Source organism: Staurois parvus, unplaced genomic scaffold (genome assembly GCF_062004578.1).
Source record: "Staurois parvus isolate SC_StPar_1 unplaced genomic scaffold, SC_StPar_1.0 ptg000283l, whole genome shotgun sequence".
Taxonomy (NCBI): domain Eukaryota; kingdom Metazoa; phylum Chordata; class Amphibia; order Anura; family Ranidae; genus Staurois; species Staurois parvus.
This window is the reverse complement of record NW_028318079.1, coordinates 6,085,848-6,105,920: the sequence shown is the minus strand read 5'-3', so window position 1 is coordinate 6,105,920 and position 20,073 is coordinate 6,085,848. Positions and strand designations below refer to the sequence as shown.

Sequence of the window (20,073 nt, the reverse complement as noted above, 5' to 3'; positions counted from 1 at the left end):
AAAACAGGGGGTCTCCAAACTTAATGAAAAAAGGGCCAGTTTAGTATCCTTCAGACTTTAGGGGGGTCAAACTGTGTCTAGTGGGAGTAAACGATGCCCCATGTTTGGTATTAGGAGAAGTAATGTCCCTTCGTTGGTGTCTGTGGGATGAATTATGCCCTATTGTTGGTGTCAATGGCAGGAATTATGCACCATTGTTGGTGTCACTGGCAAAAATAATGCCTCAAGGGCATTATTGTCAAAGGCAAGCAAATGGCTGCATCTGGCCCCCGGGCCACAATTTGGAGATCACTACTTGAAAATATACTTATGACAGTAATCTAAAAAATGGTTGGAACTGTATTAATAAACACAGTGAATGATCTTGTATTTGGTGGAAAAATATTGTCCTTAATAATCCTTTAATTAGAGGTTTGAATGAAAAAGAATCGGTTTTAGCCGTGAAAGCAATCCCTGAGCCTGTAACAGAGGTTCCTCTGTATGATCAGATATACTTGTAGCATAATACAGTGTAATCCCCGGTTGAACACCAGATCCAGCTGCAACATGTTGCATATATATAGTGCTCAGACAGTCAGATATATAAAAACTTTCAGGTGAAGCAAAGACACATGAGAATATGAGGCTTTTGCTAGTGCTCAGTATCTGCTATGGCATTTGTTTCTATATCGCACACTCAGGTAAGATTTTATGTGCTCATTGCTGCTAATGACATATTAGACAAATACATTAAAACATATCTCCAAAATTGTATAGAGTAGGAAATTGTTAGAGCTTCTGCTTTTTTTATTGCTTTCGGTGTCCCTGTTGGGGAGATTTGCCTTTTAGCTTCTTGTGGTGACCATTTTCACCGAGACAGAAAGTGATGGGAAATCCAAAATGTTACAGTTGTCATCCAGACAGGAGGAGAGCTGAGAACTTTCAATGGGGACACCTGTGTAGTGACAGCTGACTAAAGGGGATTTCCCCTCACTTTGGAGAGATTTGAACTCAATCCCCTCAGTCTCTGGGACAAGTAAATGGAAATCTCCCCAACCAGACGTAGACAACCAAAAGAAAGATCTCCCCAACCAGACGTAGATACCCAAAGAAAGATCTCCCCAACCAGACGTAGATACCCAAAGAAAGATCTCCCCAACCAGACGTAGACACCCAAAGAAAGATCTCCCCAACCAGACGTAGATACCCAAATAAAGATCTCCCCAACCACACGTAGACACCCCAAAGAAAGATCTCCCCAACCAGACGTAGAAGATCTCCCCAACCAGACGTAGACACCCAAAGAAAGATCTCCCCAACCAGACGTAGACACCCCAAAGAAAGATCTCCCCAACCAGACGTAGAAGATCTCCCCAACCAGACGTAGACACCCCAAAGAAAGATCTCAAAGAAGTTTTGACTGTTTAATATACTTTACTATGACATAGATTATCAGATGGGCAGATGGATAGAGACAGCTGGATAGATGATTGGACTATAGAGGGCTAGGTGTTTGGGGGGCTTTTATGGGTTGGCTCCTGCCTGGTAAACATGGGTCTTGCTGCAAATGCTATTAGAAGGAGGGTCAGTAGAGGATCATAAGTGGGTCAGTATTTCTTGCTAGAAAAGGTGGCAAACTATAGGTTCTAGTTTTTATGCTTACATAGGTTCAGCATATCATTCCGTATAGTCTCTAATTTGTTTTTTCTTTTACAAGCATACTGGTTACCATGTTTAAATTCCATAATCTGTAATATTTGATGGTTACTCACTCTTGTATTTTCATGGGATCTCTTGTTGTTATTATTATTATTATTATTATAATACAGGACTTATATAGCGCCAACAGTTTGCACAATGCTTTACAACGTGAGGGCAGACAGTACAATTCCAATACATTATTACAGTAGGAAGAGAGGGCCCTGCTCAGCTTACAATCTGAAAGGGAGGGTCAATTGATACAAAAAGTAATAACTGTGGGAGATGAGTTGATGGAGAAAATGATGTACAGATATTAGATGGGGGCAGGAAAGGCTTGTCTGAAGAGATGGGTTTTCAGGGATTGTCTAAATGTAGACAGAGTAGGAGACAGTCGGACATATTGGTGTAGGGAATTCCATAGGATGGGAGAGACTCTGGAGAAGTCCTAGAAGCGAGCATGGGAGGAAGTGACAAGGGAGCTAGAGAACAGGAGGTCTTGTCTACTTTACCTTTGAAACTTAATAAAAAATATTGGAAATTAAAAGGTGACAAACTTAGGGACCAAGCATAACTGCAACACTTATTTATTAATCATAACTTAAACATATTAAAGCTTACAGGATATGAAACGTTTTTTTTGTTTGTTTTGGATGGAGTAAAAATGTTAGCATCTCTATCAGGGTTTTTTTGTCATCTGTGTCCTATTGGTGTGTGCAGAACATGATGCTATATAGAAGAGGATATATTGGATATATATACTGCATGTTGAAATGCGTTTTTTATATATTACAAAATATATAAACAATATTTTTCAAATTATATTTTTTTTAAATATATTCTTCAGATTTATTTTAACATATAAAAAAGTCATTTTAACAAATATTTTTCCACATATTTGTAAATGCATTCCAAAAATGTAGATTTGTATTTTTAAAGACATACAGTATATTTGAAAGTGTATTTTTAAAAATATTTTCATATATTTTGTTATAACAGAGGTGATGTATAACTCAATTTCCTTATCCTTCATCATGGTAGCATTTTTGAAAAAGTCAGAAGCTTCTGCTTTCTTGGCCATAGTAGGAAAGAAACAAGCTGGAGAAGGACCCTGTTCTCCTGGAAGATGCAGCCTTGAGGAAGATGAAGATTTTGACCAGAATTTACGAGTATGTTATAGTTTAAGTCTATATTCTTTGTATTCTCTGCGTTAGTCACTCAGCAGATCAGAATGTGTCAATCCAAAGAAAAAAAAAAAAATTTGAAAAAATAATAAAATGATATATATACTTACTTATATCTAGTGTATAAAATACAATTATCTTCTGCTTATAACATCATAAATAAATACTGCATACTGTGCTGGTGACAATAGTAAATAGTGATAAAAACAATATATATGAAAAAGTGCTCATAGACAGTCCTCTTTCAATTTAAATTATGATGGTGCAATGCCGCTCCCATAATCCACATGCAGTGTGATTTTATTATGCTCTCACCTCAGGTTTTGCCTTATAAAAAGGCAAAACTAGCTTTTTGTCCTTATAGGACTGCTGGGATGATCCTCCTGCTTAGGATATTCCTGATGGCAAATGGGATGATTATGCGGCACAATTTATATATTTAATTTTCTCACAGAACACTGTCTAATGAGTAGGTGTGAGTGCCAGCGAACCACAGGTGTATCATATTTTGTGTTTTGTTTTGTTTGTCAAATTAATTAATGGTAATAGTTTAGACAAACACCATAGTAGCTCACAAGTACACTCATTTATTTTTTTGCACAACTAGATCAGAATGTGTGATGGGGCCACATAACCAACTCAAAAGGGAAAACTTTAATCCTTTGGCGCTGACACCTCCCATATAGAAGAAAAATATATTTGAAATATACCTAAAAAATATTATTCCCAATTATATTGCCATATATTTGAAATACTACAATTTTGGCCATATTCAATATATTTCAAAATATATTTCAATAAATATATATACTGTATGTTGAAATGCATTTTTATTACAAAATATATGAAAAATATTTTTAAAAATACATTTCAAATATACTGTATGTCTTTAAAAATTCAAATCCATATTTTTGGAATATATATATATATATGGCTGGGTAGGAATGGAAAGCCAGAATGAGAAAAGCAATGACCAACTGTAGAGAGGGGAATCTGTGACCAAGCTGTAGTCCTTAAAGCGGAGCTCCACCCAAAAGGGGAAGTTCCGCTTTAAAAATTGACCCCCACTTCCCATTAAGGATTGGCACCTTTGCGGAGCAGGGGAGGGGTGCGGGTCCCCAAAATTGACAGGTACCTGCTCCCACTTCCGCTGTGATCGCCTATGCAATTGGAAGCAGAGATTGTCCTCCCTGCTCCCTACCCATAGTCTTCTGGGACACGTGACAGGTCCCAGGAGACTACAGGACCATTCACAAAGCGCATCGCTACTCACGCATGCGCAGTGGGCACCTGGCTGTGAAGCTGCAAGCTGTCACAGCCGGGTGCCCACACTAAAGATGCCGGCGCCGAGAACACCAGCCGGCCAGAGGACACCGCGGAATCGAGGGACAGGTGAGTGGCCATTTTTCATCCTGTGTTTTGTTTTCTAGTGTTGAGCTAATAAAAAAACCGCCAGTGTGCACAGAGCTTTAAGGCTAGGTTCACACTCATGCGGTGTGGTACATTGCATGTGATTCGTACATGAACCGAACCGCATTCCTATGCAAATCACATGCGAATTGTGTGCGGTGCGATTTGAGCCATACATTTTGTATGGCTCAAATCGCATCGCATCCGCACCAAAAAGGTGCTGGACCCATTTTTGGTCCACACTAGAATCGGATCACATAGGTATTCACACCTATATGATCCGATTCTGCACATCGCAGCGTGTTTTGCGGACCAATTTCGGTCCCCAAAACCCGCAGCGGTTTGCATGAATGGGCTGCGATTCTGATGTGGTGCGGAATTCACACAGAAAACGCTGCAAATTCTGCACCGCATCAGTGTGAACTCACGCTAACAGTCATTAGGTTTAGGTTTTAGGTTTTAATAATTATTATTATTATACAGGATTTATATAGAGCCAACAGTTTGCTCAGCGCTGTACAATATAACGGGAGACAATACAGAAGCAATACAGTTCAATACAAGAGGGTTAGGAGGGCCTGATCCTGGGAGCTTACAATCTAGGAGGGAGGGGCTTGTGGTACAAAAGGTAGTAACTGTGGGGGATGGAGTGGTAGGAGGAATAGAAGATTCCATTATTAGCTGAAGGCAGGATAGTCTTCCCTGAAAAGATAGGTTTCCAGAGATTGCCTAAAAGAAAGCAGAGTAGGCAATAGTCTGATAAATTGGGGTATAGAGTTCCAGAGGATGGGGGAAGCTCTGGAGAAGTCCTGGAGATGAGCATGGGAGGAGGAGACGAGGGAGCTAGAGAGCAGGAGGTCGTGCGAGGAGCAGAGAGTACGGTTTGGGTGATTTGAAAGTCAATAGGTTTCCAAGACTAGGCTGCAGACAGAAACCCCTTTACCATCCTGTTTTCAGGGGAACCTAGATTCTGGCTTCAGACAGCAATACCAACCCTTTCCTCCTTCCAGTTTTGAACAATAAGCCGATTCTCTTCTTTAGGTGCGATATGGACGATTAGGAGATTCGTCATCATCTGAATCTGCCATGATGCCTCAGGTAGGTACACGGACAGTATACATTTTCTACCTACTGCATGTTTTAATTTTGGCAATATGGCAAAAAGCAAACAAATTCTAACTTTGCCAAAATCATGACCATAAATGTGAACCTTCTGTCTTTGACATGGAAGCCTGATTCATGTTAGGAAAATTCCATCCTTCCTGCCTATTGGGTGACTAATTCCATCCTTCCTGCCTATTGGGTGACTAATTCCATCCTTCCTGCCTATTGGGTGACTAATTCCATCCTTCCTGCCTATTGGGCGACTAATTCCATCCTTCCTGCCTATTGGGTGACTAGGGTAGTGATGTCAGTGGCACTGGTCTCCGTCACGCATCAGGTCGCAGATGATGCTGTGCAGTCAGGAGGCATGGGCCCTGCTATCTCCACCTCCAGCACTTCTTGCTGGCCAGAGGCAGAAGAAGCCTGGAGTTACAGTGTCTACAATAATGGAAGGTTGACACTTTTTTGGAGGTAAAAAAATGGTAACAAGCCCCTTCTTCACTGGCTAGGGCTAGGCTAATAAATTAGCTTTTTTTCTTTCTCACGATTGCCCAAGTTCAAAAGGTGCCCCAGATAGACCACACATTACAATAAATTAAGATAAAAGCGGGGAGGGGGGAGCGGATGAACACCACTTCACAGTTTTACGAAAAGATTCAAATTTGGCCACTATTTATTTCAGGTACTTATATAGTGATGTCAATTCATGCAGTGCTTTACATGTATATTGTACATTTATATAAGTCCCTAACCCTCAGGGGGTGTACAATCTAAGATCCCTAACTTACATTCATACACATACTAGGGACAATTTAGACAGGAGCCAATTAAACTGCCAGCATGTCTTTGGAGTGTGGGAGGAAACCAGAGTCCCCAGAGGAAACCCATGCAGGCACAGGGAGAACATGCAAACTCCAGGCAGGTGGTGCTGTGGCTGGGATTTGAACCAAGGACCCTAGTACTGCCAGGCAGAAGTGCTAACCATTTAGCCACTGTGCTGCTCTCAGATAATATATATCGAACAAATATACATAAAACTTATTTTCTGCAAAGTCAATCCCTCTTTGATAGTTTGAATGTGAACATCTTTGTTGCTAATAAACAATGTTTCCCCTGTGGGGCAATAGATTCCACTAGGCAGGTATTCTTCTTTGTATTTGCCTTGTGAAGTCCCTGGGTGTTTCTTGGAGTTTAGCTCCCACTTCCTCAGGAGGATAAGAACCAAAAGAGGCCAGATGCTATTCTATGCAGCATTACCTAGGATCAGAAAAGAAGAAAAGGAAAAAGGACACTCAAAGAACATCAATGTACATAAATAAATCACAGAGTGAATTCATTGTAATTGCACAGTATACCAACTAGACGTGCGCTTTGTTTTGTTCCGAATCGCATTTCAGACAAATTGTTTAGTTATTTGGAGATTTGGATCTATCCGAATAATGAATTACAAAAACAATGAATTTAAACGAATCCAAAATAACAAAACGAAATTTGGCTGATATTCGATTCAAAAACAAATTCGAAAACAAAATCGATAACAAATGCGAACGCAAAGTCGAACAAACATTTGAAAACAAATTTAAAGCAGAGCTCCACCCAAAAGGGAAAGTTCTGCTTTAACAGCTTCCCGTCCACCCTATAGCAGAATTACTGCTACAGGGTGGCACGGGTGCGCAAAATCACGTATATATACGTGATTTTGCAGTTCCAGGTAGGGGGCGTGTGTGAGTCACACACGCACCCTACTTCATTGGGTCCCGGCCGGTGATTACTCGCTGGCGCCGATTGATTGCCGAGCATCTCCAGTGGGGGGGAGAATTGTTTGTATACAAAACAGATCTCTCCCCTGTCAGCTCCTGCACACTGTTTTGTAAGGCTCTGCATAGCACAGCCATACAAAGCAGTGTGCTTACAGTGAAGCACTAACACAGCACACAGTAAAACATTACACAGCACACAGTTAACCCTTTGATCGCCCCACATGTTAACCCCTTCCTGCCCAGTGCCATCAGTACAGTGTCAGTGGGGATGTCAGTGACACCAAGTCAGTTTCCCCCAGTGTCAGAATGCCCGCCGCAGTCCCGCTATAAGTCGCTGATCGCCACCATTACTAGTAAAAACAAAAAAAAAATAAAACAAAATCCCAGTATATATACCATCATTTGTAAACATTATAACTTTCACATAAACCAATTAATTTACACTTATTGGGATTTTTTTTAGCAAAGACATGTATCAGAATACATTTTGCCTTAAATTTATGACAAAATTTGATTTTTTAAACTTTTTTAATGGACATGTTTATAAGCAAAAAGTCAAAAATATTGTTTTTTTCTCCAAATTGTCGGTCTTTTTTTATAGCACAAAAACACCAAAAATGCACAGGTGATCAAATACCACTGAAAGGAAGCTCCATTTGTGGGAAAAAAGGAAGTAAATTTCATTTGGGTGCAGCATTGCATGACCACACAATTGTCAGTTAAAGTAACGCAGCGCCATAATGCAAAAAATGGCCCGGTCAGGAAGGGGGGTAAATCCTCTGGAGGGCAAGTAGGGACACTAAACAGGATGAACTGCTGTAATACTGACACTCAGTGGCTGAATGTCTCCTTGCTATGGGAAACTCTGCTATACTGAGGTTTCTATCTGCTCAACCCAGCTCTGATGAAGAAGGGAGCACCCTTCGAAATGCGTTAGTCCCCCCCCCTTTGGATTTACCTGTAACCCTGTGTGGATATGGTTCACTTATACCTGTTTTATTGTCACCTTTGTGGGTATATTTCCTTAATTAAATCAAATTAGTCACTATTTATTGAGGTAATGCGCAAGGTTTGTGCGCTCTTTCTTTCATCCTCTTCGGGCAAGTAGTTAAGGACTGGTCCTACGCTGCTCATTCTTTTTCAAAATTTTTTCGAATTTGGTTGAAATCTTTTGGATTTCGAATGACTTTTTCGAAATTTTGTTGAATCCATTTCGAATTTGGTTGAATTTCGAACAGGAATGACTTTTCGAATTTGGTTGTAATGTTTTCGAATTGAATTTGAATATGAATTACCGAAACGAATCCCGAAAACGAATTGAACGAATTTACCAAATCCAGCTACATGAAATGTTGCACATGTCTAATACATACAAATTACAGATAACAGCACTTTTGTTAAATATGTGTCCGGGTGATAACACGGGGCCCCACCAGTCAGGCGTCAAAGCATTAGACTACCAGAGCGCCGCTAGCAGGTACCCCCAATATGTGAATGCAGGGAAGTATAGGATGAAGATGTGAAGAACAGTACCGGATATAGGACAACGACTCCGAACACCCCCCAAGTATACTGTATGATCCGATATACACAGTTAGTGCACATCCATATAGAGATTTCCTACCCATAGGATTTATATTATTTGCATGTGGTGCCCCTCTTTGTTTCTCCTAAATTTAAATTGTTTCTCACGATTGTCATGATTGCCAGTGAAGTCAGAATTCATGGTCTGCTTACTTGTTTTGGTCAGTATCTCAAGAGTTATCAAAGAAATTGGATTAGCATAAGACCCTGGTCACACCGGGTGTGACTTGGCATGTGATGTGCATGCCATGCGACTTGCAAATCGCACGCCAAGTTGCACCCTACAATTACAGTGGTCATATCGGGGAGGTTCTGACTTGGTCGATTTCTAAAGTAGTACATGCACTACTTTTGGTGCGATTTGCATAGACATTTGTGTCAGATGTCTTGCAAATCGCACCTGAAATTAGCATGTCCCCTGGCTTTGAAATCGTGCAACTTCAATGTAAGTCGCACGATTTCAAAATTTCAAAGTCGGGCTTGATGTGACCGGGGTGTAACAGCCAGGCAGCTAAGAAAAACGCCTTGTTCACACAGGGGTTATAATTCCATGCCATTTATGATGGCCATGCTCACCCCCATTGGAATGTGTAGGTGTTCCATGCATCCCAATGCAGACAATCCCATTGCTATCAACTGGGACATAGACTCTGTGCCAATGCAGGGGCACTGCCGAACTATGTGTACCAGGGGTGTATTTACCACAAGGCATTTGCCTAGGGTGGCATTTCTCAGGGGGGCAGCACCGCTCCCTGAAAGAAGGGACAGAAGAAGAGACACTCGCAGCATGGGGACCAGGTAGGGAGGCTATGGGTTGCTTGACGGTGTATGCAGAGCCTGACTCTCATTCCAGAGGATGTCTGGAGGTGAATGTCTTTCTCTTTCTCGCTGGGGGGGGGGGAAGGTGGGCTGGCTGTTGTATGGAGGTTGGTGGTAGCAAAAGACTCTCTCGGGTGGCGGGGGGTGGAGAGGAGGGGCGGTGTTAGTTGGTTTCAAGCTCTCTCTGCAGGGGGGGGCGATTTTTGTGTTGCCTAGGGCAGCAGAACACCTAAATATACCACTGATGTGTACCCGTACCTGTATTGCTGTCACATTGAGAGCAACAGCTGTGTCCATCCCATGGGCGGACTGATCATTTGGAAACTCGGGCACTGCCTGAGGGCCCGGGGTCAGTAGGGGGCCCCATGAGATGCCCCTGCTACCTTTTTCATAGGCTTTTTTGAGTTTGGGCAAGGACACAGGGGCCCCATGATCCCCTATTGCCCGGGGGCCCCATGAGTTGTCAGTCCGCACCTGGTCCATGCATCCGCTGCTTCACCATTGATAGCAATAGGATTGCCTGCATGGGGATGCATTTGACACCTATACATTCCCATGGGGGTAAACACAGCCATCATATGAGGCAATGAATTATATACGCCATGTGATCAAGGCCAAAGAAGTCAGCAATGGCCACCTCCATATTTCTCACAGTACAGGCCTCATTTCATTTTCTAACCTCTATTTTTTTTATTTTTTTTACAGGCAGTGCTGCCAACTCCTGCTGAGGGAACAGCAAATTAGCACAACTGATGCTGCCATACTGCGCTCCGATTTGAGTTTTGAAAAAAATAAAAAAAATGTGTGACATATGATGCGATAAGCTGATGCAAAATAAAATAAGCATGCGACTCTCGTCTTAAACCCTCTGTCATTGCAGCAGTAAACATTACTACTAAGTTCAAGGGCAGACTGACAACTCATGGGGCCCCCGGGCAATAGGGGATCATGGGGCCCCTGTGTCCTTGCCCAAACTCAAAAAAGCCTATGAAAAAGGTACCAGGGGCATCTCATGGGGCCCCATACTGACCCCGGGCCCTCGGGCAGTGCCCGAGTTTCCAAATGGTCAGTCCACCCCTGACTAGGTTCATTCCAAAAGCGCATTCTTTTTACCTTCATGTTGTGAAGACATTGCACCTACTGTACATACATTAAAGCAGACCTATAGAAATCATCTTTATTGCCAACTTACTTTGGTCCAGCTTGATCCATATCTTATATTTGGAGGGTCGCTGGAAAGGCAATAAATCACTGCATTAGCCCCTGCTACATACAACCATTATGTTCTGGGCTCTACTTGAACTGCTTCTCCTCTGCGCATTTTTTCAATGAATACAAAGCAGTCTCTGATTGGATGAAGGTAGATCATGACATCATTTGCTCCTACTCTCCGCCTCATCTAATCAGATAATAACTTGTGTAGCTGAACAAGTTAGCGCTACCCCTTCAGGAGGAGCTCAGCTATTCCTCCCACAGACAAAAAGCACTATTCCTTCCATTGGCACCAACAGTGGTGCCAATAATTCTTGCCACTGATACCAACAATGGGGCACTATTCCTCCCACTGACACCAATGAGAGGGCCTATTTCTCCCACTGACACCAACAATGGAACACTATTTCTCCCACTGACTCCAACAATGGGACACATTTTCGCCCACTGACACCAACAATGGGACACTTTTTCTCCCATTGACTCCAACAATGGGACACAATTTCTCCCACTGACACCAACAATTGAATACTTTTTCTCTCCCACTGACTCCAACAATGGGACACTTTTTTGCCCACTGACACCAACAATGGAACACTATTTCTCCCACTGACTCCAACAATGGGACACGTTTTCTCCCACTGACTTCAACAATTGAACACTATTTCTCCCACTGACTCCAATAATGGGACACTATTTCTCCCACTGACTCCAACAATGGGACACTTTTTCTCCCACTGACACCAACAATGGAACACTATTTCTCCAATGACTCTAACAATGGGACACTTTTTCGCCCACTGACACCAACATTGGGACATTATTCCCCCCACCAATACCAACAAAAGGGTATGAGAATAGCTGAGTTCAGCTTGTGTAGCTGAACAAGTTAGCGCTACCTCCTCAGGAGCCTCTGGGTTTTGGGACCCCCTTTGTCTGCACAGCCAGGAAACACACATTTTCAGCTTTCATCTACAGTCAATTACCAGTAATTGGGCTTCTTTTTATGTTTTAGTTGCTGGAATCTCGACCGGTCCGTGCTGAACAGGCCGAGATTCAAACCGTCTATGGCCAGCTTTAGGCTTCATTTGATGCAAATGACAAGTATATTGGTATAGGGAAGGTAATGCTTTGCTGGAACAATTACATGAATCTGAGAATGAGTCAAAATATCGGCACTTTAAAAAGAACTCCGATGAGGCAGAAATGTTGTAGCCTGAGCCAATGCTACGGTTAAAGAGACTGGGAGCTCTACCTAGAGCACAGGTCAATGTCTCCTTCTGTGGCTGTATGATGAGCAGGATAAAACATTTACAGACACTTACAGTATCTGTCTTCGTGGTGCTGCTTCTTATCGACTGACAATGGTCAAGGCTGTCAGAGGTTGTAAACGTCTGCCTCTACTGTAAACATATGTGAGTAAGTGCAGCCAGACTATTTTGCGCCCTAGGCAAGACCAGCTACTTGCGCCCCCCCAAAAGAAAAAAAGTTTAAAAACAGTAGAAAATAATAAATCAACAAACCATGAAACTGCCATAAGATGCCACCCGCACCAATATTAACCACTTCCCGTCTGGCCTATGTATATAAACAGCCGGACGGTGGCAATGCAGGGGCGGGTGGCCGCTTATAAACATCCTCCCCGCACCGCGATCCAGTACCTTCCAAACAGTGGAACACGATCGTTGTACGAGACTTCTGTGTGAGGTCCCGATCATGTTATCACTGATTGGCCAATCAGTGATCACATGCAGAGTAGTAAGCAAGATGTCACTTCTGACATCATTGCTTACTACTAGTGAAATCTGTGAATGATCACAGAGATCACATGGTACAAGGCTATTCACAACAGCCTTGTACCATGTGTCAAGCTGTGACCAATCACAGCTCACACAATATTCCTCAATGGCTGCAAGAATGCATCCAGAGAGAAGGAGAAATGATTGCTTTTACAGCCTTTATGGGTGTAAAAGCAATCAGTGTAAAAAAAAAAAATCTTCATCACCCCCCAGAAGTAGTACAGTGTCATTATGGTGACACTGTACTGCTAGGGTGACAGTATGTAAAAAAAAACAAAAACAAATAATATAAAAAAATAAAATAAAAATTGAAAAATTATAATTTTTGGTTATAAACTATAAACTGTATTCTCATCCTCTCTGCCACCCCTCTCCTCAGCTGGAGGATCATTCAAGATGGCTTCCCACACAGAGGCACACACATTGAATGTTTTTTTACCTTAGGCCCCTTTCAAATGGGATGGCTCAGTGAGGGATCTTGGACACAGCCTGCTGTTTTCTATGAGGTGGCTGGATAGAAACAGACCACCTGTTCGTTTCCATCCACTCCAATTTGATCAGATGTGATGGCTACGTTTTAGGTTTTCTGTGTTTTTATATTCACCTGGTGATCTAGCCATTAAATTGGTAGTTTTTCAACAAAAAATGATGTCCTGCAGATGTAGCAGTGAGAGGGTTGAGACAAACCATTTCCTACTGACAGGGGTGCTTATAATGGTCAGCTTTTATTTATTTATTTATTTATGTATGAACAGTATCTCACAGAAGTGAGTATACCCCTCACATTTTTGTAAATATTTTATTCTATCTTTTCATGTGATAACACTGAAGAAATGACACTTTGCTACAATGTGACGTAGTGAGTGTACAGCTTGTATAACATGTAAATTTGCTGTCCCCTCAAAATAATTCAACACACAGCCATTAATGTCTAAACTGCTGGAAACAAAGTGAGTACACCCCTAAGTGACAATGTCCAAATTGGGCCCAATTAGCCATTTTCCCTCCCCGGTGTCATGCGACTCGTTAGTGTTACAAGGTCTCAGGTGTGAATGGGGAGCAGGTGTGTTAAATTTGGTGTTATTGCTTTCACTCTCTCATACTGGTCACTCAAAGTTCAACATGGCACCTCATGGCAAAGAAAAAAAGAATTGTTTCTCTACATAAAGATGGCCTAGGCTATAAGAAAATTGCCAAGACCCTGAAACTGAGCTGCAGCACGGTGGCCAAGACCATACAGTGGTGTAACAGGACAGGTTCCACTCAGAACAGGCCTCGCCATGGTCAACCAAAGACGTTGAGTGCACGTGCTCAGCGTCATATCCAGAGGTTGTCTTTGGAAAATAGACATATGAGTGCTGCCAGCATTGCTGCAGAGGTTGAAGGGGTGGGGGGGTCAGCCTGTCAGTGCTCAGACCATACGCCACACACTGCATCAAGATGGTCTGCATGGCTGTCGCCCCAGAAGGAAGCCTCTTCTAAAGATGATGCACAAGAAAGCCCACAAACAGTTTGCTGAAGACAAGCAGACTAAGGACATGGATTACTGGAACCATGTCCTGTGGTCTGATGACACCAAGATAAACTGATTTGGTTCAGATGGTGTCAAGTGTATGTGGCGGCAACCAGGTGAGGAATACAAAGACAAGTGTGTCTTGTCTACAGTCAACCATGGTGGTTGGAGTGTCATGGTCTGGTGCTGCATGAGTGCTCCCGGCATTGGAGAGCTAAAGTTCATTGAGGGAACCATGAATGCCAACATGAACTGTGACATACTGAAGCAGAGCATGATCCCCTCCCTTCAGAGATTGGGCCGCAGGGCAGTATTCTAACCCCAAACACACCTCCAAGACGACCACTGCCTTGCTAAAGAAGCTGAGGGTAAAGGTGATAGACTGGCCAAACATGTCTCCAGACCTAAATCCTATTGAGCATCTGTGGGGCATCCTCAAATGGAGGGTGGAGGAGCGCAAGGTCTCTACCAGCTCCGTGATGTCATGGAGGAGTGGAAGAGGACTCCAGTGGCAACCTGTGAAGCTCTGGTGAACTCCATGCCCAAGAGGGTTAAACCAGTGCTGGAAAATAATGGTGGCCACACAAAATATTGACACTTTGGGCCCAATTTGGACATTTTCACTTAGGGGTGGACTCACTTTTGTTGCCAGCGGTTTAGACATTAATGGCTGTGTGTTGAGTTATTTTGAGGGGACAGTAAATTTACATGTTATACAAGCTGTACACTCACTACGTCACATTGTAGCAAAGTGTCATTTCTTCAGTGTTGTCACATGAAAAGATAGAAAAAAATATTTACAAAAATTTGAGGGGTGGACTCACTTCTGTGAGATACTGTATTTATTTATATAAAACCTTTATCCAAAAAAGAACAAAACTGTTTGCTGCAACTGCCTAAAAGTGTTAGCTGGAGTTTGAGAATCTGCTAGTGCATACTCCCTTCCTCCCAGACTGGCAATGATGTCCAAAGGTGTCTCTGTTGCTCCTTCATCCAGAGAAGGGGGTCTCCAAACCTTCCAAAGGGCCAGTTTACTGTCCTTCAGACTTTAGGAGGGCTGGACTGTGGCCATTGGGTGCAGGAAAGGTCCCAAAGTCAGTTGGAAAAAAACAATGCCCCAACATTGGTGTCATTGGGAGGAATTGTGCCTCATCTTTGGTGTCATTGGGCCCCATCATTGGGTGTCGTTGGGAGAAATTGTGCCCCATCGTTGATGTCATTTGGAGGAACTGTGCCTCATGATTGGTGTCAATGGGAAAAATTGTGCCCATTCATTTGTGTCAGTGGGGGGGGGAATTATGCTTCACTGTTGGTATTAGTGGGTAAAATACTGCCCCAAGGGCCAGATAAAAGCAAGCAAAGGGCCGCATCTGGCCCCTGGACCACAGTTTGGAGACCACTAATCCAGAGTATAGACACTCTAATACAGGAGGTGTAAAAAAAAAAAAAAACGAAAAAAGAAAACTAATGCAGCCACTAATGATTGATAAACTGCAATATATATTACATTTTTGGTTTTGGGTTTAATACCGCTTTAAGGGTTAATCACTTCTAAAGGACACTGCAACTTTTCTCATCAGAATCCTAAATGTGCATCATCTGATTACAGGGGCGGACTGACAACTCATGGTGCCCCAGAGCAATAGGGGATCATGGGGCCCCTGTGTCCTTGCCCAAATTCAAAAAAGCCTATGAAAAAGGTACCAGGGGCATCTCATGGGGCCCCCTACTGAGCCCGGGCCCTCGGGCAGTGCCAGAGTTTCCAAATGGTCAGTCTGCCCCTGTCTAATTATAATAAATAAGTCGTTCCCATTCAGAATCACTGGGCTCAGGAAGCATCTTAGCACAGCTATTCATTCAGCACAGAAACAGGTAGGAATCTGTAAGAAAATTTGCTAAACTCCTTGGAAAGTACATTGATCACCTGGAGAGGATTGTTTTTTCTTTCCCCAACAAAGTGGAGTTGGTTTTTATTGATCCAATGTGCTTTGATTTTGTGTTTTAGTTTTTCTAATATCTCTCTCTCCTATGTACAAAGCTGGCAAGGACTGACAGTGACGGGGTGTGTGTGCTACAATGTAACCAGGTGAGCATGTTCTGATTTGTAAACTGGGTGTTGTTGGCACTGTCAGAGCATTGCACATAACCAGCCCCACCTATAGCAGCCCATGTATTCCTTTTCAGTGCAGTGCAGGGCCATTTTTTTTACAAAGCACCTTGACACACTAATCAAACATGGATCCTTTGCACATGCGCACCATAGAGCACACCACAATGCACGGTAGTGCACTATAATGTGTTGTGCATTGCCAAAAATGGTGCATGTCATATTTATTACAGGTACTTATACAGTACTGTCGATTATACAGCACTTTACATACAGTACATATATTGTACATTCACATCAGTCCCTAACCCTCAAGGGGCATACAATCTAAGGTCCCTAACTCACATTCATACATACACATACTAGGGACAATTTAGACAGGAGCCAATTACCCTGCCAGCATGTCTTTGGAGTGTGGGAGGAAACTGGAGTACCTGAAGGAAACCCACGCAGGCACAGGGAGAACATGCAAACTCCAGGCAGGTGGTGCTGTGGTTGGGATTCGAAACAATGACCCTAGTACTGCCAGGTGGAAGTGCTAACCATTTAGGCACTGTGCTGCCCCATTTTTTTTTCATGTTTTGGGGCACTGCCAGCTCATTCATTTGAATGTACGTTAGCATGAGAAGAAATGTGCTTTAGACCCCGGTCATACCGGTGTGACTTGTCATGCGATTTGATAGTTTCAAATCGCATGACAAGTCGCACCCTATTGTCCCCAATTGAAGCAGTTATATTGGTGCAATTCCAACTTTGTCGGAACAACTTTTTTGCAAGTCTAGGTGCACCTTACATAGACATTTGTGCATGAAGTCACCTTTACCTGAAGTTGCACTGACATCGGACTTATTTATTTATTACAGGTACTTATATAGCGCCGTCAATTTACGCAGCACTTTACATATATATTTTACATTCACATCAGTCCCTAACCCTCAAGGGGTGTACAATCTAAGGTCCCTAACTTACATTCATACACATACTAGGGCCAATTTAGACAGGAGCCAATTCACCTACCAGCATGTCTTTGGAGTGTGGGAGGAAACCAGAGTACCTGGTACCTGGTACCTGGTAGTCACACAATTTCAAGGTCGGATTTGGTGTGACCCAGCTCTTCACACAGTCCACTAGGACACCAAGGTCTAAATAGGCCCTGAAAAAAAGCTTACAAAATTGAAACAGATTGTAAATGTTGGAGCAAAATGAAAAATAGAACATTTTACAAAGACCACAATTATGCAGCAATGACCAAGTCAAAAAAAACCTGACAAATATGTTTTGATATGTCTAATCAAGAAAATGTTATTGTTTTAGATACAGTAGGTAGGAACACAATATCCCTCAATGCAATGTACCAAGCTCATTCTTTGCTGATTTCCCTGCAATGACATTGAGAAGAAGAAATACATTGTCTACTTTGAGGCTAGGTTCACACCTCTGCATGTTGTGATTGATGCCTTTTTCCAGTTTTCCAGTTTAGCATTTTTGATCACACGTTTTTGCTCTGTTTTTGTTGTGTTTTGTGGGGTTTTTTTAGCTATAGAAAAGTATTGACTTTGATGCGACTTTGGATGGGTACGACTTTGATGCTACTTGAGTGCCAGAGTGTAAAATTGAATGAAATTGGCACCAAAGTCAATACTTTCCTATTGGAAAAAAAAACCCAAAATGCAAAACTCACCAAAAACGAACTACATGCATTTCTGGCGCATGTCAATTGAACCAAAAATGCACCTTGTTGCATTTTAAAAAAGTCCCTGACCCTTTCCAAAAAGCAGCAGCTGATAAATGCATAGATGTGAACGTCCCTCATAGGAAACCATGTTAAATGGACTGTAGTGCCTTTCTGCACAATTCACAATAAAAAAAACACATTGGTGTAAACCAGGGCTTAAGGGCAGAGGAGAGATCTGGGGTCTAGCAGACCCCAGATGTCTCTGGAAACAGACACTGTCAGTGCCCATGCTATCACAGGGGTTGTAGATCCTGTAACAGCAATAAAAGTGAAATGAAAGTGAGAAAAAAATTAAATGACAGTGGACAAAAAAAAATGTAAACAATAAAATAAAAATAATAACGTACCCCCTGCCCCCCCCCCATGCTCACATGCAAAGGCGTAAGTCCCACATGCATATGTAGGAGATGTTCGCACCACACATGTGAGGTATCGCTGCGAACGTCAGAGCGAGACCAATAATTCTAGCACCAGGCCTCCTGTGTGACTCCAAACTGGCAATCTGTAAAGGCTTTAAAAGCATTGCCTATAGAAAGCTTTAAGTATTGTAGTTTATCGCCATTCCATGGGTGTATTCAATTACATGACATGTTAGGTATCCGTTTAATCGGTGTAACGTCATCTTTTATATATTACTTAACAATTGGGTATTATATTGTGTTTTTGAGCATTAAAATTCATTAAAGTATTTTTTCCTAAGAATTTGTGTTTGCCAAAATTGCTGCCCAGATACCATGTCACATACAAATATGCAACACCTACTTCTCTAGGGCCTCTGCGCAAAAAATATATAATGTTTAGGGGTTTTAAGTAATTTTGTGTGTGTGTGCGTGTTCATCAACTGATTCTCCAGATTCTGGAAGATACAACCTTAATTTATTGATCGCATCTGTTTGCACCCTGAAATGTCATAATTCAATCAAATTTATAAACAAAGCATCTCAGTGCGGCATATCAACGCAAATGATAACTTCCTATCCTGGACGACTGATAATAAAATGTACGATTGATTAAGCCCTGGTTCACACTGATGCGGTGCGGAATTCGCAGTGTTTTCTGTGCAAATTCCTCTCTGCGTCAGAATCGCACCTCATTCATGCGAACGTGTATGTTAAGTTAACAACACCCCGAAGGCGGTCCTCAAAACGTGGTGCGATGTGCAGAATCGGATCGCATAGGTGTGAATACCCATACGATCTGATTCTAGCGCGGAGCCAAAAAAAGGGTCCTGCACGTTTTAGGTGCGGTGTGTTTAGAGCCAAACCATATGTATGGCTCTGATCGCACTGCACACAAATCGCGTGTGATTTGCACAGGAATGCGGTGAAGTTCCTGTGCGAATCACATGCGATGTACCGTACCGCATATATGTAAACCCAGGCTAACCCTAGGTTCACATCTGTGCGGTTGGTGCCGCTGCGAATCCGTACAAATATCTGTGCAACCACACCGCCTGCACAGAGGAATGTGGACCCGCGGGCGGGTGCCATTCATTCTAATGGCACGCCACCCGCACTGGAAAATGCAACCGTACTGGGAACTGAGGTTCTGCGTTTTCCAGAGAAGCGCAGGGACTTCTTCTCTGCGTGTCACGGGCAGGGGAGTCCATTCAAATTAATGGACTCTGGTGCCCCTGCAAAACGTGGCCCACGCGGCCGCATAGATGTGAACCGAGGGGTAAATGATCATTTTGATATATGTGTAGCCACCTAGGACTTGAAAAGTACAATGCTCCATGTAGATGTGTAATTTAGTAAGAAAGAAACAAAAAAACGTACTTTATACTTTTTTTTATACTTTATTATACACATTTATACTTTTTAAATACTTTTTACATTTTTTTTATTCTCTTTTATACCTTTTTTTAAATACTTTTATACTTTTTTTTTTTATTTACAGGCATCGATTTCTTTTTATAGACTTTGCCATTTTGTACAGAGGGGTTAGTAGCCATCCCGCTGACCCCTGCGCTGCTTGTACAGTTGTTTGCACTAAAATCCCAGTATCTCTTTTCCTTCCAGTCAAACCAGCTTCATTCTGTAAACTGGTCTGAAAGGAGTTAACAGTAGCTGATCCAGCCTCCAGGCTGACACAAGCCTCCATGAGATTGGTTCGGACACAGCCGGGGTTGTCACAGCCCTCCCAGAAGCCCTTGAGGCAGCCAGATTG

At 42.5% G+C, this 20,073-nt stretch overlaps 1 long non-coding RNA gene across 1 annotated transcript; it reads left to right on the top strand.

Annotated features, from left to right (window-relative positions):
* Positions 1-575: 575 nt before the first annotated feature.
* Positions 576-10,389, top strand: LOC149458573 (uncharacterized). Its single transcript, XR_016313412.1, has 4 exons — positions 576-680; positions 2,719-2,846; positions 5,313-5,369; positions 10,244-10,389. It is a non-coding gene; the product is annotated as an uncharacterized LOC149458573 (long non-coding RNA).
* The last annotated feature ends 9,684 nt before the right edge of the window (positions 10,390-20,073 follow it).